Source organism: Macaca nemestrina, chromosome 2 (assembly GCF_043159975.1).
Source record: "Macaca nemestrina isolate mMacNem1 chromosome 2, mMacNem.hap1, whole genome shotgun sequence".
NCBI classification, from domain to species: Eukaryota; Metazoa; Chordata; class Mammalia; order Primates; family Cercopithecidae; genus Macaca; species Macaca nemestrina.
In genome coordinates this window covers 88,852,441-88,869,474 of record NC_092126.1, presented here as the reverse complement: position 1 = coordinate 88,869,474, position 17,034 = coordinate 88,852,441, and the positions used below count along the sequence as shown (strand labels likewise).

Below are 17,034 nucleotides of genomic sequence, written 5' to 3'. Positions count from 1 at the left end.
TGAAGAAGGAGAAAGCAATTTGTGCATTATATAGAGTTTTGTACCATCAGTCATTTCAGGCATCCACCGGGGCGATGGAATGTATCCCCCATGGATGGGGGAAACTACTGTATTTACATATAATGTGTATTTGTAGAGCTGCATATATTTTTCTATATGTAGTTAAATAATGACATTTTAGATATGAATACAAGAAAGGAAGAAAGGGCTATTCAACAGATTTTAATTAAAGGAAATATTATAGAAAAGTTTAAAAATTGTTTTGAGACAGGGTCTCACTCTGTTGCCAAGGCTGGAGTGCAGTGGCACAATTACAGGTCACTGCAGCCTTGACCTCCAGGGCTCAAGTGATCCTCCCACCTCAGCCTCCCAAGCAGCTGGAACCACAGGTGAATACCACAATGCCTGGCTAATTTTTTGTATTTTTGTAGAGATAGGGTTTTGCCATGTTGACCAGTCTGGTCTTGAACTTCTGGGCTCAAGCAATCTGCCTGCCTCAGCCTCCCAAAGTGCTGTGGGATTACAGGTGTGAGCAACCACACCTGTCCAGAAAATCTGTTAGACAGAAGAACAATCATCATATATTAAAAGCATGAATATGCAAAGAAAGATGAAATATACAGGTAGATTTAAAAAAATAATTACTCTATAAAATGGTAATAATGTTTTTGGTTTTAAAATTATAAATGTGTTTGTGTGTGGGGGGTAGGGGGGGTTCAGTACATCCTACTCCAAAATATGACACCTTAAAATACGATTTTAAACTGAAACAATTTAAGAAACAACAGAAGTAAGAAGTTTACTCTGACCTTCCCTAGCCCTTTTTCCCTGAAGCAGATCATAAAACCTAGGTTTTCTGGCTTTTCCCAAAGCAGGTCATAAGATCCTCATGTAAGAGGTGTCCTGAGGCATCCTTGTCTCTGAGGACAAAGAGACACAGAAAATAATTTAATACATATAATATAAATAGATTTACAGATCTTTACAGAATAAGCAAGTTTACGTTTACAGTGGAGGTATGTAAAAGAAGTTGCCAGATTCAGAAGATATATTTAACTTTATTTTGAAATGAAAAGAAAGATTTCCAAAACAATGACTAAAGAGGGTCCCAAAAGAGCAGTAAAGATTTTTGAGAGCAGTAATTATGTCTCATTCATTTTGAAATATCGGTGTCTGGCATACCTGGGAGTAGTTTTTCATCTAAAAATTGAATTAAAAATATGCCTGTAGTCTACATACTCCATATTCTCACTGTAATATTTACAGACATATTACCATGACAGCATGTCAGCTTCTGGAACCTACTAATTGTGAATAGGTTTTGTGGTGGGTCTGTAAAGAGTTTAGGCAGGAAAGGTAAGCTGGAAACTAGATATTAAAGGAATTTACATAATCATGCATGACCTGTAAGGTTTGGAATTCTGCCTGGAAGTAACACTAGGCAACAGAATATTCAGGCCTCTCTCTTTGAAATAAATAGCTCAAGTATGGGAGGAAAAAAGTAAATGAAAAGATGGGCCATTTATCTATCAAGTATTGATCCAAGTAAAATTTTTGAAAATGTTAAATATTAATTTTTAAAACCAAGAACAGTGTTACATAAGTATGCTTAATTTTTTTATTTACAAATATTAATATTTTCCTTTTATTTTATTTTATTTTTTTGAGATGGAGTCTCGCTCTGTCACCCAGGTTGGAGTGCGGTGGCGTGATCTTGGCTCACTGCAACCTCCGCCTCCTGAGTTCATGCAATTCTCCCCACTCAGCCTCCCAAATAGCTGGGGTTACAGGCACCTGCCATCATGCCCGGCTAATTTGTGTGTGTGTGTGTGTGTGTGTGTGTGTGTGTGTATTTTTGTAGAGGCAGGTTTTCACTATATTGGCCCGGCTGGTCTCGAACTCCTAACCTCAGGTGATCCGCCTGCCTTGGCCTCCCAAAGTGCTGGGATTGCAGGTGTGAGCCGCCACATCGGGCCCTTTCATGTAATTTAAAAAAATAATATGAAACATTTGTAGAACATGTTCTATGTATCACATATAAGCTGCATTTATTTGACTAAAATGTTTCCTTATTACTATTATCTGGAAAACTAATATATCAAACATGGTCTGATTCAGAGCTCATATATACTGCCTCAAAGTTAAATAAAATAAAATAGTTTTTAGTTAAATGACTAATTTTTGTCTAAATAAATTAATTATATGTGTTAACAGATACAATTGCAAACATGAATGAATAATTTTAAAAGTCCATCAAGGAAAAGTTTAATAAGTTATCAGTGCCATAAACAGGAAAGCTCACTAAACTGTCAACCATTACAGAAGAGATAAGACTCAAGTTCTTTTCAAAATATAAAACATAAGTTTGTTCTGAAGGAAAATTCAAAAGAAAATATTTTAAGTTATTTCATATTAACATGCATCCAAGATCATTACCTGGAGGAGGCAAGATGGCTGACTAGACACAGCCAGGAATACCTTTACCACTGAGAAGAACGAAAATATAGAGTAAATATCCACGCAAGTTGAGCAAGTTTTTTGTTTTTGTTTTTAGAGATTGACTCTTACTTTTTCACTCAGGCTGGAGTGTTGTAATCATAGCTCACTGCAAGGTCAAACTCCTTGGTTCAAGTGGTTCTCCTTCTTCAGCCTCCCAAATAGCTAGGACTACAGGTAAGTGTCACAATGCTTGGCTTATTGTTTTTTTTAATTATGGAGTGATGGGGTCTCCCTATGTTTCCCCAAATGGTCTCAAACTCCAGGTCACAAGCAATCCTCCCACCCCAGACTCCCGAAGTTCTTGGATTACAGGTGTGAGCCACTGCACCTAGCCAAGGCTTTTGAAACAATGAAAGTTAATAGGCAATGCAGACACGATAGTTGCAGAGAGTGGAAGCTGGGAACCCTGCTCAGAGATTCCAGGTGCCAGCACTGGCAACTGTACCAAAATGTGACCTAGATGCCAATCACCCAAGACTCTCCTTGCTCTGAGTGGCAGCAGCTCCTCCCCTCTGCTTAGGGCAGGGAGAGCTGGGCTTCCACTGTGGGGCCAGAATGCATCCAATCCACACATTCTTTCACATGCTGGACCTCTCAAGACTGCCTGCCTAGATGCTCCTGCAGGAGGATCACCACAGCACAGTCACCACCACCCCACCTGAGTTTTTGCTAGTGGCCTGAGAGCAGTTCAGCCACATCCCCAACCCCCATACCCCGCTAACAATCCCCCTGCCCTACACAGTCAGTGCTTTAACCTGAGGGGTCAGAGGACAAATCCATGGGCCGAGTCCCAACTCCCCAGGATTTGAGCACACCACTCGTGGATATTGAACTATCTGTGGCCTAAGCTCAATCAGGAAAGGAACCTCCACTATCAGAAGACAAAGAAGAGTGTGACATGGGTTCATGTGCCAGTGCAGGACATCCCTCCCTTCACAAGCCTGGTCTGGGAAGGGCGTGGCCTGAGATCCAGTTGCAGCTTCTTTCCTAGGGAGTCCTGTAGCCAATAGCATCTGGAACAGCTCAGGGATCTGGCACAGAAGGCTTGGGATAAGCCTAGCTGGTCAATCCGGTTCCTGAGGCAGATACTAGAGGGAGACTCATTGGGTTGGGGGAGTGTAAACTTGGTGGTCCTCACAGCCATCTCCTGGGCTGAAAACTTCAGCCTACAGGTACTTTCCAAGTTGCATACCTGGGGTACCAGTGCCCCACCCAGGGATATTCTGCTCCTGTCCCAGTGCACCATCAGACCGCTAGCAGACATACCCCACAAACTGCTGTCACTCTTACAAGCACAAGGGACTGGCAGGCCCCCAGGGAGTTGTGGTTCTTCTGGTGATTTAGCCCTCTAGTGGGACTGCCCTAAGGGATGGGTGAGCAGGGCCTGTCAAAGCTCCCATTGGGGCACAGGAAATAGTCATGGCACCAATAGTTGAAGGGGATGGCATCACGGCCCAGGAGCAGACTCGGAGAGGGAGTCATGTCTCACCAGGTGCCATCTCTCCAGCACACTGCTATGTACACATTTAAGTACAAAAGCAGCACGTGGCTGAGCAAGAGCTTATCTGCCCACCTATACTCATAAGCGTTATTAATTGGACTGCAGGCTGAATTACACTACCAAACAAAAATGCATTCCTCCAACATGCAATGCCACTGAAACCCATCACAGGAACCTATATACAACCTAAGACTGTGTACAAAGCCTTGGCCTTCTGAAAGCACTCAGAAACAAAGCCATTTAAGTGTACACAACGTTCACCACTGTCTAACTCACAAGAGGAAAACAAACACAAAACAAAAAGCCCCATCCAAGTGACATCAAATTCAAAAATAAAAGGAAATGCCAGCTCTCTTGAGAAGGAATCAGCACAAAAATTCTAGCAATTTAAAAAGTCAGAATGTTTTGTTACACTCTTGTTCCCAAGCAATGTAATCTAAACATATTGAAACGTCTGAAATGACAGACACAGAATTAAGAATCTGGAGGGCAAGGAAGCTCAGTGAGGTCCAAGAGAAAGTTTCAATTCAATTCAATCAAAGGAAGCCAGGAAAATGATATAAGATTTGAATATGATATAGCTATATTAAGAAGGGATCAAACAGAACTTCTGAAATTGAGAAATTCACTATGAGAATTTCAAAATACAATCTGAAGCCTTAAAAACAGACCAGACCAACCAGAGGAAATAATCTCAGAGCTTGAAGACCAGTACTTTGAATCAAACCCATCAGGCAAAAAGAATTTCAAAAAATGGACAAATCCTCCAAGAAATATAGGATTATGTAAAGCAACTAAACCTACCACTCATTTATGTTCCTAAGCAAGAAGAGAGAGTAAGTGTATTAGTCAGGGTTCTCCAGAGGGACAGAACCAATAGGATATTTGTAAATATAAAAGAGTTTATTAGGGGGAATTGGCTCACATGATTACAAGGTGAAGTCTCACAATAGGCCACCTGCAAGCTGAGAAAAGAGAGAAACCAGTAGCATAGTTCTGTCCAAATCAGAAAGTCTCAAAATCAGGGAAGCCAATCCTGCAAGCTACAGTCTAAGGCTAAAGGCACAAAAGCCTCTGGGAGGCCACTGGTGCAAGTCCCAAAGTACAAAGGCTGAAGAACCCAGAGTCTGATGTCCATGGGCTGGAGAAGAGAAAGCAAGTTTCCAGCTTAGGAAGAAAGAGAGTGGGCAGATTCCACAAGCTTCTTATCCCCTTTCTTCCAGCTGCTTTATTCTAGCCACAATGGGAGCTGATTGGATAGGGCTGACCCACATTGAGGGTGTGTCTTCCTCTCCCAGCCAAGTGTCTCCAATGTTAATCTCCTCTGGCAACACCTTCACAGACACACCCAAAAACAATGCTTCACCAGCCATCTAGGCATTCTTCAATACAGTCAAGTTGACACCTAATATTAACCATTATAGTAAGCCACTTGGAAAACATATTTAAGAATATAATCCAGGAAAATTTTTCCAATCTTGTTGGAGAGGTTAAATTGCAAAAAGAATACATTCAGAGAACACATGTGAGATGCTAATAAAATATAGCAATCTTCAAGGCACATAGTCATCAGACTTTTCAAGGTCAACCTGAAAGAAAAAACTCTTAAAGACACCTAGAGAAAAGGGTTAGATCACCTATAAAGGGAAGCCTATCAGGCTAATAGTGGAATTCTCAGCAGAAACCTTACAAGCCAGAGAAGACTGGGAGCCTATTTTTAGCATTCTTAAAGAAAATAAATTCCAACTAGAATTTCATATCCCATAAAACTAAGCTTCATAAGCAAAGAAGAAATAAAACCTTTCCCAGACAAGCAATTGCTAAGCAAATTTGCTACCACTAGACCAGCATTACAAGAATTACTTAATAGTGCTCTAAACTTGAAAATGAAAGAGGTAAACTGCTGCCATAAAAACATACATTAATACACAGCCCACAGACCCTACGAAGCAACAACACATTCATCACCACAAAGCAAGCAAACAACACCATGACAGGAACAAAATCTCACATATCAATATAACCTTAGCTGTAAATGGTCTCAATGCCCCACATAAAAGACACAAAGTGGCAAGTTGGAGAGAAAAACAAGACACCTTTTTGCTGTCTTCAAGAGTTCCATCTGTCATGTAATGACGCCCATAGATTTAAAGTAAAGGGATAGGAAGAGATCTATCACACAAATGGAAAACAAAAAAAGTAGAGATTTCTATGCATGTATTAGATAAAACAGACATTTTATCAGCAACAGTAAAAATGGACAAAGAAGGCCATTACATAATGATAAAAGGTTCAGTTTAACAAGAAAATTTAACTATACTAAATATATATGCATCCAACTTTGGAGCACCCAGATTCATAAAACAATTACTTCTAGACCTTCAAAAAGACTTAGGCAGCCACACAATAAGAGTGGGGAGTTTCAACACCCACTGAAAGCATTAGGACAGATCAATGAACCAGAAAACTAACAAATAAATTCTCGACTTAAATATGACACTTGACCAATTTGACTCAATAAATATCTATGTAACACTCCACTCAATAACCATAGCATATACATTTTTCTCATCTGAACATGAGCATAATGTAAGATCAACCACATGCTTGGTGATAAAGCAAGTCTCAATTCAAAAAAATGGAAATCATACAAAGTATATGCTTGAACCACAATGAAATAAAAATAGAAATCAATACAAAGAAGAACTCTCAAAAACTACACAATCACATAGAAACTAAACAAATAGATTCTGAATGACTTATGGGTAAACTGAAATTAAGGCAGAAATCAAAATATTCTTTGAAACAAATGAAAGCAGAGACACAATATCAAAATCTCTGGGATGTGGCAAAAGCAATGTTAAGAGGAATTATTATAATGCTAAATGGCTATTTGAAAAAGCTAAAAGATCTCAAATTAACATCACAATCAAAGAAACTAGAAAAACAAGAACAAACTAATCCCAAAGCTGGCAGAAGAAAAGAAAGCACAGCAGTATTAAATGAAATTGCGGCCCCAAAAACTATACAAAGGATCAAGGAAACAAAAACTTGGTTATTTATTTGAAAGGGTAAGCAAGATCATTAAACCATTAGCTAGATTAATAAAGAAAAAAAATGAGAGAAGAGCCATATAAATACAATCAGAAATGACAAAGGTAACACTAAAATTCATCCTAAGAAATACAAAATATCCTCAGAGACGACTATGAACCCTTCTATGTTCACAAACTAGAAAATCTAGGAGAAACGGATGAACTCCTGAAAACACACAACCTCCTAAGGTTGAATCAGAAAAAGTTGAAACCCTGAGCAGACAAATAATGAGTTCTAAAATTGATTCAATAAAAAAGAAAAATCTACTGATTCTAAAAAGTTTTGAACCAAGTAGATTCACAGCAGAATTCTACCAGATGTACAAAGAAAATTGGTACTACTAATACTGAAACTATTTTATAAAATAAAGAAGTAGGGGCTAATTAATTAGAAGTAGGAGCTAATTCTTGGGTGCACATGTACCTAAAGATGGGAATAGGAGACACTGGAGACTTCAAAGGCAGTTGGGAAAGTCTGAAAAACATTCTATTGGGTATTATTTTTGCTATCTAGATGATGAGATTGATAGAAGCCCAAACCTTAGCATCACACAATCCACCCTTACAACAAGTAGACACAATTCTAAAATAAAAATGAAAATTAAAACCAAATCATAATCACTATCAGTATAATTGATAAAATCACAATGCAGTAAAAAATTTTGATGGTGTCCATTTAAGTAGTTTACTGAATGTTTATATGAAAATTTGCAAAGGTCTGTAGCATTATTAAAGTGAAGCATATTTATACATGGAAGAAAAATGGAAAAGAAGAGGTACCAAAAAAGAATGTCAACATTAACCAAATAACTTTAAAAGTAATATTACGTTACAGTCTGTTAATAAATTATGACTGCACTCTATAAATGTACTTTTTATGATAGGATATTTAATTACCTGTTTAACTGTATTGATTACTTTGCATCAACAATCAAGTCAATAATCTGCAACTTTTAAATTCCCTTAACGTGCGTTTACAGGATACACTCCAATAGCCCCAAGACTTTTTGGTCTATTGGACCATTGACCTGAAATTTACTAAACTGTCAAATGCATATTTACATGAGAGACTGGAAAAGCTTTTGCACCACGTCAATGACCTATGTATTCAAAATGCTTAAGAGCACATTTACATGAAATAACATATTTTTTTTTCTTTTTCTTTATTTTTTTAACTGCTTCGGGATGTATTTCCTTTAGAGCAGAGGAATTATGCCCTGTTTTGTCAGTAATGTATAGTATAAAACAAAGGTTGACAAAATAAGTTTTATGGGCCCAGTAGAAATATTATCATACTAGTAGGATAATATTACCATGTTTAAAAAAACTCACATTCATATTTTTTTCTATCTGACAAATAATACTCACATTTAGGTCCATCATTTTTGTCCCTTAATGTATTTTATTATAGCACATTACTCATACACCCACATTAAAAATACCCTACAAATTAATATTTGCATAACTATTTAAACATTCATATATATCCCATCTATCTCATCAAATTACACCTTGCTTGGAAAATCCTTCTACCACATAATTGTAGCTTTATTTATCTCCTATTTAATCATAACTTTAATAAATATTTATTTGTCTGTCTTCATTGGACTGTTTCTTTAATTCAATACATGTCTTATTTATCTTTCAGGCTTCATCTTCCTAAACTAAGTTTTAGATAAATATTTGCTATAATTTGTTATAATAAAAATATTTTGAAATAAATTAATTACTAATTGGCTTTGTAGCATGTTTTCCCACAATATCAACTTGATTTTCTCATATTAAACTACATCCGTTTTCTGACACAATTGTGATAGCAAATGTAGAGCTATTTAAAATTTTTATTGCAGAGATTAATAGATCTGGAGAGGTAGATTATACAGATTTTACTTTCTGTTACTTTAAAATGAGAATGTTAGATTAGTTAAAACAGATAAAAGACCTAAACTATACATAACTTCAGTTGAAAGTTTGATAATTCCATTTTTCCTTTGCTCTAAAAAACTTTAGAAAAGAATCAAAAGGTAAAAATATTACATATACAGTTTTGGGTTGGCTGAATTTTTTTTGTTTCAATCACAGTTTACCTAAGACTCATTTTTTTTAAGCATTTGTTGAAGATTTTGGAAAATACGTCATTAATTATCTTTATTGCTTTATTAGATCCCTATTGAGGCATGAAATAAAGTGAGTGAGGCAAAAAGATTTTCAATTTTTTATTAAGATGTTTATTTGTGTTTGAATACTTATAATTATTATACTATACGTGTAAAAGATTTAATTTATACACTTTACACTGAAATTTTGTTCTTTTAACTATTATTATTCAAAACCAGCTAATTGAATTATGTTGACCATCAAATATTTAACACAGAAAATGATACAGGTTCATTGAAGATTTTTGTTTCTTTCTGAGTTATAGCAGTTTAACATCTTGGGAATAAAATGTATAAGCCAATTCTAAATACTGCTTTAAAAATAAAAGTGATTTTTAGAATATAGCTAAGTTTAATTAGGCCTCTGAATTTCTAGAGTCAGAAAAGCTGAACTTTTGAACCCTCCGTTGATAACCATATTAAAGCTGGTCAAAATTTGCTACATAATTACTTGGCAAAATTCCAGTATATACATTTTCGAAAAGTGTAATATCAACTTTTATTTCTCCTATCCTGGGTGTTAATAGAACTTGTAGTATTTGAGAAATGTGTTATATTTCTGTCAGTCAGGCCCGTCCTGTCTCCTATCTTATTTAAACTTGACTAAGGAAAGTAAATATGGCCATTCTGTTTCCAATTTCGAAAATATTTCTACTGAGCATCAGAGTTATGCAGTTTTCTCCCCAATCTTACTACATAGTTCCATTTCCATCATCCAAATTATTTCATTCCTGTACTAACAGCCATGGCAGAAACCCAGTAATGGAAATAAAAGAAGTGGCTGCATCCAAATTATAATCTTAAACGCTAAAGTTGTGTTTACATCAATTCTCTTTACTGGTGAATTTTATGGAGGGTAGATTCAGTCTGAGGCAGGTCTGCTGTTCGATTTGTCCAGTGTCACTTGCTTATCTCCCATATAGAAGCAGTTCACAAAGCCTTGAGTAGATTCAGAATAAAAGTAGACTATTACCTCAAACCAGAAAATGATTTTTTAAGTACTTTGCCATCTGCTGATAAAGGAATTCTGAGACTTTAAATCTTGCATTATTTATGTACTACACAGCCCATGAAGAAAATGATCTGCCATAGCCTTAAGGATGAGATAATAAATTTTTCAGCTTTAAGGTAACAAAATAAAAAGGCCGTGATCTTTAGCTAATAATCTCTTGTAAGAAAGGTCAATAACTGCCAGAGAAAAAGAAAGGCAAGTTTTAAGTCTATTACTGTATAAAATCTAACTTTGAAAAGGTTTTGTTTTATTTTGTGTTTTGTTTTATTTTGTATTTTGTCAAGTAGAAAATGGATCTGAAATTATTGCATCAATAAAGCATTTAGTCATGCATTACTTAGTGATCAAACATTAGAATTAATATACTGAACCATAGATATTACTCAAATATTTGAAAGCATAGTCCTTGAGTGCCCAAGTCATTTTGTTTTTTATTACATACCAGTTAACCATTGGTTACAGAAATTTCAACCCACGTGTAATATTTAAATAATGTAGGAAATGAAATCAAATATTGAAAAATAACTAGAAATAAAAAACTGTTGGCAGTAAGAAGACAAAAAGGAAAGAACCATGGAAATTGTCTAAAAACACCTCATTTCTCAGAAAAGTAATGATAGAACAGAACACTATTAGGTAATGATTTAAGAGTTTATGAACTAGTATTAAGAAGAAAACATACTCACATTAAATTGCATTTCTTCCACATCAATAGAAACTTTTCCCTTCCTTCCTTCCCTCCCTCCCTCCCTCCCTCCCTCCCTCCCTCCCTCCCTCCCTCCCTCCCTCCTTCCTTCCTTCCTTCCTTCCTTCCTTCCTTCCTTCCTTCCTTCCTTCCTTCCTTCCTTCCTTCCTTCCTTCCTTCCTTCCTGTTGAGATGGAGTTTCACTCTTGTCATCCAGGCTGGAGTGCAATGGCACTATCTCGGCTCACTGTAATCTATGCTTCCCGCATTCAAGCGATTCTCCTGCCTCAGCCTCCCATGTAGCTGGGATTACAGGCGTGTGCCATCACGCCTAACTAATTTTTTCTAATTTTAGTAGAGACGGGGTTTCACCATGTTGGTCAGGCTGGTCTCAAACCCCTGAGCTCAGTTTATCCACCCGCCTTGGCCTCCCAAAGGAAACTTTTTGTTTCTAAATCAATTGGTATAAATATCACAATATATATGTATGTATGTATGTATGTATATGTGTGTGTGTGTGTGTGTGTATGTATATATACACATGTGAGTTTACATTGTTGGTTTCAAACATTTAAAGCTACTTTGCATTTACTGAAGATTTAAAAGAAAATGTTTTAAATTTAAGTACACACACACACACACACACACACACACACAACTTTATATGGTCATTTGAATGTAAAGCCTTGCCACTCTAGCACCTTTGTAGGTTAGAAAAAAGAGAGAAAGTTAACCACAGGAGACATAAGAATAAGGGACTTTTTTACCTAGAAGAAGCATCAACATTATTAGTCAGAGTCGTATGTTTTCTTTTGTAGTCCATGTTAATATCCTGTCTATTTGCAGTCACACCAGCTGATTTGGCTTGTAATGTCAGTCAAAATGACACAAACAATCTTCTAGTGATAAACAAAAAAAGGGACATATTTAAGTCCTTACATAAATTTTAAGATTCATCTACTATATATGTAGTTATAAAGTTACCCCAAGACTTAAAGGTATTATCAACAGAAACATTTAAGATAAGACAATACACAAATACTTAAAAGACACAGAGGACATAGAAGAGGACCGCGGAGACTGCGTCCGCCCCGCGAGCACAGAGCCTCGCCCTCACTGCTCCATCGCCGATCCACACCCGCCTCTAGCTCACCATGATGATATCGCTGAGCTTGTAATCAGTAAGGGCTCCGGCATGTGCAAGGCAGCCTCACGGGTGACGATGCCCCTGGGGCCATGTTCCCATCCATCGTGGGGCGTCTCAGGCACCAGGGCGTGATGGTGGGCATGGGTCAGAGGGACTCATAGTGGGCGAGGAGGCCCAGAGCAAGAGGGGCATCCTGACCCTGAACTGGGACGACATGGAAGATCGGGCACGACACCTACAACGAGCCGCCTGTGGCTCCCGAAGAGCAACCCGTGCTGCTGACCGAGCCCCTCCCTGAACCCCAAGGCCAACCACGAGAAGATGACCTAGATCACGTTTGAGACCTTCAGCACCCCAGCCATGTACGTGGCCATCCAGGCCGTGCTGTCCCTGTAGGCCTCTGGCCGTACCACTGGCATGATGATGGACTCTGGCGAAGGGTCACCCACGCTGTGCCCATCTACGAGGGGTATGCCCTCCCCCAGGCCATCCTGCATCTGGGCCTGGCTGGCCATGACCTGACTGACTACCTCATGAACATCCTTACCCAGCGCCTACAGCTTCGCCACCATGGCCAAGCAGGCAATCTCTTGTGACATCAAGGAGAAGCTGTGCTAGGTCGCCCTGGACTTGGATCAGGAGGTGGCCATGGTGGCTTCCAGCTCCTCCCTGGAGAAGAGCTATGAGCTGCCCTACAGCCAGGTCATCACCATCCGCAACCAACAGTTCCGCTGCCCCAAGGCGCTCTTCCAGCCTTCCTTCCTGGGCATGAAATCCTGTGGCATCCACGAAACTACCTTCAACTCCATCATGAAGTGTGACGTGGATGTTCATGAAGACCTGTATGCCAACACAGTGCTTTCTGGCAGCACCACCCATGTACCCTAGCATCATCAGCAAGATGTAGGAGATCACCGAGCTGGCGCCCAGCACCACGAAGATCAAGATCATTGCTCCTCCTAGAGCAAGTACTCCCTGTGGATAGACAGCCCCATCCTGGCCTCCTCTCGCCCTTCCAGCAGATGTGGATCAGCAAGCAGGAGTGTGATGTGTCTGGCCCCTCCATTTTCCACCACAAATGCTTCTAGGCAGACTGTAACTGAGTTTCATTACACCCTTTCTTGACAAAACCTAACTTGCACAGAAAACAAAATGAGATTGGCATGGCGTTATTTGTTTTTTGGTTTTGTTTTGTTTGTTTGTTTTGGCTTAACTCAAGAACGAAGATGACAGTCGGTTGGAGCGAGCACCCTCCAAAGTTCTACAATGTGGTCTAGGATTTTGATTGCACATTGTTCTTTTTTTAATAGTCATTCCAAATAGTGTGAGATGCATTGTTATGGGAAGTCCCTTGCCCTCCTAAAAGTCACCTGACTTTTCTCTAAGGAAAATGCCCTGGTCCTCTCCTGAGTCCACACAGGGAAGGTGATAGCATTGCTTTCATGTAAATAATATAATGCAAAATCATTTTAATCTTCACGTTAATACTTTTTTATTTTGTTTCATTTTGAATGATCAGCCTTCGTGACCCCGCTCCCCTTTTTGTCCCCCTATGTGAGATATATGAAGGCTTTTGTTCTCCCTGGGAGTGGGTGGAGGTAGCCAGGGCTTACTTGGACTCTGACTTGAGACCAATTGAATAAAAGCGCACACCTTAAAAAAAAAAAAAAAAAAAAAAAAAAAAAAAAAAAAAGACATAGAGGAACAAATACTACCGTGCATGCAAAATGGGATTTTGAGTAGAGATGAACAATAAATTCAGCAGGTTAATATATTTCTGATTTGTATAAGCAAGCAGTAGTGTTTGTTCTGGCATTGAATTTAAGTGAGAACTTATTGAATGAGCCTATGTTTTAAAATTATTCAGAAACATAGCATACAGTTTTTGCTGAGATGTTTTTGCAAAGATAGAAATATTCTCAAAATGATAGGTTGCATGTCTACCTGAAACTCTACTCCATAGCATATTCGGGTCCTCACAAACCATCAGAATTGACATGAGTATCATGCATCTCAAGTTTGCAATAAATTGTGTTTAAAGGGAGTAAAAAACAAAAAAGACTATAGTAATCAAGTCAGTGACCACAGAATTATATATTTGCCAGGCATGAAAACACAGTAGTGAAGAAATTCATTAAGCCACTCTTTCGGGGGACTGGGTTTTTATGCGATAGAAAGAAGAAATTTGTTGTGTTATGAGAATGCTCCTTGCATAGGAAGGAATGGTCCCACAAGTCAGCACCTCTTTATTTAAAACAAGTATCATTGTTTTTTATCAGTGAAGAGTTTTTCATTAGGATGGGTGAGATGCTCCTTGTATTTGAGTTGCTCAAAGTTCTTAGTAGTGTTGCTTAGAACTAGCATTCATTTTGATGTCTTTTAAGTATTGCTGCAAATGAAAGTTATATTACACCAAAGGAGCAAAAGAGCAGATCTTCAAAGACTGGTCTAATATGAAAGCAGAGCCAGAGACTAGCCATGTTATGAAGTCTGAGCAAGGGCAAATGAGAGAACTAGAGCCCTGAGGGTGTTCCAATAACAGAGCCAAGAAAATATAGACAAAGACAAGAAGAAACAAAATGTAATAATGATCTTTCAAAGAAAAGTTCATTATTATTAAAGTTGCCTGAGATCTGCTGCAAGGAAGTTGCTGAAAAGTCCAAGGTCCTGTTTCTAAAGATGTACTCCTTGGCCGGGCGCGGTGGCTCAAGCCTGTAATCCCAGCACTTTGGGAGGCGGAGACGGGCGGATCACGAGGTCAGGAGATCGAGACCATCCTGGCTAACATGGTGAAACCCTGTCTCTACTAAAAAATACAAAAAACTAGCCGGGTGAGGTGGCGGGCGCTGAGGCAGGAGAATGGCGTAAACCCGGGAGGCGGAGCTTGCAGTGAGCGAGACTCCGTCTCAAAAAAAAAAAAAAAAAAAAAAAAAAAAAAAAAAGATGTACTCCCACTGATTAAAAAGTCATTTTATTAGCCTTAGATAAATTCTTAGGACATAAACATTTAATTTTATTTCTGTTAAGAACAATTCTCTAAAGAATTGAAATATATAACAAAACTGTGTTTGTACATACATTTTTACCTAATATTTGTCTCATCCTTAGATTTTATAAGTAGTCATCAAAAGATGTTTACTAATTTAAGTAAAACATCTTTATTTCATCTAGGAATACGTTTTTACGTATAAAACATGACACATAATCTAATATTACTTTTTGTGGAATAATCTATTGAGACAACCTGTTAAATTCAATGTTTTTTTATTATCAATAAAATCTCATATATAGTGTAATATATTTCTGGATTTTCTTTCTTATATCTTTCCAAGCCCTTTGTCAATACCACATTGCTTTGATTACAGTGGCTTTAAAATGCAGTCTACCATTTGATCCAGCAATCCCACTACTGGGCATCTACCCAGAGGAAAAGAAGTCATTATAGGAAAAAGATATTTGCACATGTATGTTTATAGTAGCACAATTTGCAATTCCAAAAATATGGAACCAGTCCAAATGCCCATCAATCAGCACATGGATAAAGAAATTGTGGCATATATACAAAGGAAGGAATTAATGGTATTCACAGTAACCTAGATGGAACTGGAGACTATTATTCTAAGCGAAATAACTCAGTTATGTAAAACCAAACACTGCATGTTCTCCCTCTTAAGTGAGAGCTAAGCTATGAGGATGCAAAGGCATAGGAATGATACAATGAACTTTGGGGACATGGGGCAAAGTGTTGGGGGCGGTGAGAGATAAAAGACTACAAATCGAGTTCAGGATATGCTGCCCAGAAGATTGGTGCACCAAAATCTCACAAATCACCATTAAAGAACTTATTCATGTGATTAAATACCACCTGTTCATCAAAAACCTATGGAAATAAAAAATTAAAAAAAAAATCATAAAAATGGGCAACCAGGAGGCCTCGGGGCTGCTCTGCATATATAGTAGGCATTCTTTTATGCCTTTACTTTCTTAATAAATTTACTTTCACTTAAAAACGTCTCATATAACTACTACATACTACTTGCTCCTACTGTTCTCTCTTCTTACAGTTAAAATTCAGTACCATTTAATTTAACTCCAAAATGTGAAAAAATAGTTTAGATATCCTAAATAAAATTATATCAAATTTATATATTAATGTTGGAAAAGTTTACACTTCTGTTGTATTTTTTCTGCCCAAGAAAATTATTTACTTTGCATTTTCAATATTGTTTTATGTCCTTCAATAACATGTTTGTAGTTTTCTTTTTATTAATTACTTGTATGTATTTGCCTCTTAAATGTACTATGTTAAAGTTTTATGAGTTTAAGTTTGCAATAAATTGTGTTTAAAATTTACGTTTCAATATATGTAAATGAGATTATAATTTTTTGATGCTGTCTTTTTTTTAGCCTCGTAAAATTAATTAGGAGATTTCTATCTTTTCTATTGTTAAATATATCTTAAATAGTATTTAAAGTTCTAAAAATCCATTAAACATGAGAAAGAAATCAGTTGTGAAAAAATCAGGTGATAGTGCTTGTTTTAAAGTTGATCTTTAATTATCTTCCCATTCTTAAAGGTCTTTTCAATTTTCTTCATGATCCTGGGTTTATTTTAATAATTTAAATTTAGGTAGAAAACGCTCCATTTTCTCTAGGCTTTCAAATTTGTTTCCAAAGAGTTAAGAATAGTATTTCCATTTTACCTTTCAAAACATCTGTCTTTTGCATGCCTAATCTATATTGTTTCTCTCTTTTTACCCTGAATTCATGTGGGTTATATCTATTTTCTTCATCTTTTCAAAAGAAAAATATTGTATTCACCCAAACTTTGTATAATTTGTTATTCTTGCTTTATTAATTTCAGTTATATGCTTGTGCTTCCTTTTGTCTTTGATGTATTATTAAAAATTTTAAATGAGTAATTATTTTTAAATTTTTA

At 37.2% G+C, this 17,034-nt stretch overlaps 1 pseudogene; it reads left to right on the top strand.

The window, feature by feature from the left end:
* Positions 1-3,918: 3,918 nt before the first annotated feature.
* LOC139361355 (actin, cytoplasmic 1 pseudogene) lies at positions 3,919-13,183 on the top strand (annotated as a pseudogene).
* The last annotated feature ends 3,851 nt before the right edge of the window (positions 13,184-17,034 follow it).